The following is a 4,201-nucleotide window of genomic DNA, read 5'->3' on the forward strand; positions in this document are numbered from 1 at the left end:
CCTGTGTGGATGGGGACTGTGCTGGCTGGGTGTTCACCCGGGAGGGCTCTGTGCCTCGGGGCTGTGATGCACCTTCACACCGACAGTGCACCCAGGAGCATCGCAGCACGGAGCCCTGAGCCCAGGATGGTCTGGGGTTTGAACCTCAGTCTCTGTTGAACCTGTGTTCATATCAGTTTCCACCAGCCCTTGAGTTTCCTGTCACTTTACCAGCACTTCTCTCATTGGCCTGAAGCATCCGTGTTTCCTTACAGTGGTGTGACCCTGTGAAATGGTTGCCTGCATGGAGATGAGGTGACTGAGGCTCAGGAGAGGGAGAGCCATTGGGAACACAGAAAATGGTCCAGCGGGGACTCCAAGCCTCCTAACTCCCAGAGGCCACCATTAGACAAGCAAGCAAGATCAGGTTTTCCAGGTCAGACACTCGGTGCCAATAACATTCCAGTCCCCTCCCCTGAGCCATCTTTTCTTTAAAATATATTTTATTGATTTTTTACAGAGAGGAAGGGAGGGGGATAGAGAGTTAGAAACATCGATGAGATCGATCAGCTACCTCCTGCACACCCCCTACTGGGGATGTGCCCGCAACCAAGGTACATGCCCTTGACCGGAATCGAACCTGGGACCCTTCAGTCCTCAGGCTGGCGCTCTATCCACTGAGCCAAACTGATTAGGGCTGTGTTGTCCATCTTAAAACGTTACTGGCACCGAGAGGCTGGTGTGGTCTGAGGTCCATCACTTCACCTCTTAGTGCCTCTGTTTCCTCATCTGTAACGGAAATGACCATCACATCTACTTCATAGGTCCATCGTGAGGGTGAAAAAGATGATACTTACATGCTTGGCACAGCCTTAGGTGTCCTTGCTCTCATCGTGCTGAGACTGCTCAGGATCAGGGCGGCTGACAGCCTTTATTGTGTCTTTTCCCAAAGGCAGCCCACTTTCTTTAAAAAAAAAAAAAAAAAAAAAAAGACAGTTCTGCCCGCCCACACTTCACTCGGCCAGCAGGCGGAGCTCATTTCACTTAATGGACCCACCGACCCAAAGATGGTGCTGTCCGCAGCGCCTCTGCTGGTCAGTCCTATGCTGGGAACAGGAGGGCGGAGCAGACAACCCTCCCTTACAGACATTACCTGTCATCCAATCAAGGCATCCATTCCTTCCACAGATAGGGAATCGTTCTTCAGCTAACAGCGCTACCACCTGCGTATCCACGTGGGCTCCGAGGGACAGCCCGTGGCTCTGCGCAGATAATAAGTCTGAGGGAGTGAGGGTGGGGGTGAAACACGAGCTCCCAGAGTGAGGTGAGAGGAGCTGAAGGAGCTAACCTGGTAAGTGGTTGGGCTTGGGGGAGGAGGGCTCAGGAGAGGGTGTCCTGAGAGGTGAGGTTCAGTCTTCTGTGTGCGCCTGCTCCCTCACTTTCCCGCAGCTCTGCCTGCTCACCTGGCCAGGCCAGTGTGCTCCGCTCTATCTCACTTTAAGCTTCCAAAATGCACACACCTGGACTTTATAAAAACATCAGAACCCCAGGAATAACATTTAAAATAAAAGTCACAGGATTCCTTAAAAATCCCCTTCATCTGTTGCTTCAACCTCTGCCCTGGCCCCACGCAGCCTCCCCAACAAGAGGGCTACACTTTATTCTCTCAGCTCTCCCTGGAGAGACCTCCTGTGACTGCCATTGCCCTGCCTTTTCCCAGCCAAAGAGGATCGAGTTCTCATTTGGGGGTCCTGAACAGCGCTCCCCCGCCCCACCGCCCCGTGTTTTCTCTGGAAACTCAGTATTAGGTGCTGCCACCTGGAGATGGATTCCCAGGGTTAAGGGGTCAGCCACTGGCTGCTTCTGGGGATGGATAATTGCAGGAGGGAGGTGTGTGCCTGCCCTGAGCCCCCAATCTGTCAGAGCCCTGCCTGCTGAGCCCCAACCAGGAGAAAGGGCTCTGATTGGTCCCTTCTCTCTCTGCTGTCACTCTGGGGCTACCAAGCCTCTGGGGTGCAGAGAGGACTGCAAGGACCCTCAGCACTGGGTTCCACAGATCTTCTAGGCTGGGGTGGGCCTTCCCCACACAGGAGGCAGGGGCTGTCTACACCTGACCTCCTTGGCCAACCAACAGGCCAGCTCAAGTATGGGAGCAGAGGACAGGCTGTTGTGTCGGGCTATGAACCTAAATGCATGATCCTTTCTATTCCTGACATCAGTCCTGTGAAGTGGCTGAGTGCTAGCAGCACCTTCATTTTACTGCTGTGGAAATGGAAGCTTAAAGAGAGAAAGCAGTTTGCCTGGTCACAGAATAGGAAGAGCTGAAAGGCAGTCCAGACCCATGTGAGTCCGGACTCTATACTCTTACCCCGTCTGCCCTTCTGCCCCACCACACAGGGTCCATTGAGGAAGAGCCCCGGCAGCCCCAGGCAAGTAGGACATGAGTGCAGGGTAGACAGAAAGGACTTGAAAACCCCACCCGTCCTGAGAAGCCCAAGCCAGCCTGGTCTCTGCTTGCACAGCCCTAGACCATAACTTATTTACATGCTCCTGCGGGGGGGTCAGGAGAGGGGCCCACAACAGCCATGGGCTCCCAGCCACACCCATGTCAGGAAAGAAGAGAAGGGACAGGGATTCTCACGCAGAGGAAAATACCTCTGTGCCTGAAACCGTAATTCAATGTCATGCTCTGAGAGGCGCTGCCCGGAATATTGTGCTCAGAATTTTTCCAAAGCCAAGAGAGCGAGCCATGGAATGAGGGATGGGCCCAATGTCTTATCCAGGGAAGTCAAATGAAGTCATATGGGGCCATCTTGGCCATCCCTGCCTGGTGACGAAGGAAAGACGTTCATCCCATGGGGTCCCTTGGCCAACGCCGGATGCAGGTAGTTCAGAGAATAAGTGGTGGGTCAGTGGGACTGTGGGACAACCCCCTCCACACACACACACACACACACACCCACACACACTCACTCACTCACTCATTCTTCCACAGGCCTACCACACAGGGTCCAAGACAGCTTCATGTTCACTCCAGCCAGCTGCTTTGTCCCCAAGTTTGCCATCAGTGGGAGAGCCCATGGAGCTCTCACTGAAACTTGGAGGAGGAGGAGGCTGGGGAAGAGAATTTGGGGTAAGTGCTACAGAGATTTGTGTGACTAGAGTGGAGAGTGGTGAAAATTCCTCTGGTGAGCCATCTGGGAGCCAGACAATACCAGGCCCTGCAGGTTGTGGTAAGAATTTTAGATTATTCTTAAAACAATGAGAAGCTACTGGAGGGTTTTAGTTGATGGAGAGAAATGGGTGAAAATATACATTTTAATAATATTTAAGTGTACCTTAAGTTCAGTGGCATTAAGTACATTCATTTATGCAACAAATCTCCAGGATTCTTTGCACGTTTCGACACTGAAACTATCCATTAAATGCCAACTCTTCATTTTCCCTCTCTCCCAGCCCCTGGTAACCACTGTTTGCCTTTCTGTCACCATGAACTTTACTCTTCTAGTACTTCATATAAACGGAATCATACAGTTTGTCCTTTTGTGACTTTCTGGCATATTTCACTTAGAATGCCTTCAAGGTTCATCCATGTTGTAGTATGTGTCACAATTTTCTTCATTTTTAAGACTGAATAATATTCTCTTGCATGTATATACCACATTCTGTTTATCCAGTCTTCTGTCTATGAACATTTGAGATGTTTCTACCTTTTGGCTATTGTGAATAATGCTCCTGTGAACACAGGGATTCAAATTGTGTATATACTACATTTCATTTATCCATTTATTTATCAACGAACAGTGGATTGCTTCCACCTTCAAAGCTGTTGTGAATCATGCTGCTATGAATGTGGGTGTTCAAGTCCCTGCTTTCAATTCTTTTGGGTATATACCCAGAAGAGGAATTGCTGGATCACATGGTAATTCTATTTTTAATTTTTTTGAGGAACCTGCCATACTGTTTTTCAGAGTGGCTGCACCATTTACATTTCTACCAGCAATGTACAAGGGTTCCAATTTCTCCACATCCTCATCAACAGTTGCTATTTTTGTTTTTGATTATAGCCATTTATTTGAAGTGATGTCTCATTGGGGTTTTGCTTTCATTTTGTTCCCTAATGACTAGTGAGGTTAAGCATCTTTTCATGTGCTTATCAGCCATTTATATATCTTCTTTGAATAAATACATAAATATTCAAATCCTTTGCCCATTTTTGTAT

This window comes from Myotis brandtii, unplaced genomic scaffold, assembly GCF_000412655.1.
Source record: "Myotis brandtii unplaced genomic scaffold, ASM41265v1 scaffold208, whole genome shotgun sequence".
NCBI lineage: Eukaryota > Metazoa > Chordata > Mammalia > Chiroptera > Vespertilionidae > Myotis > Myotis brandtii.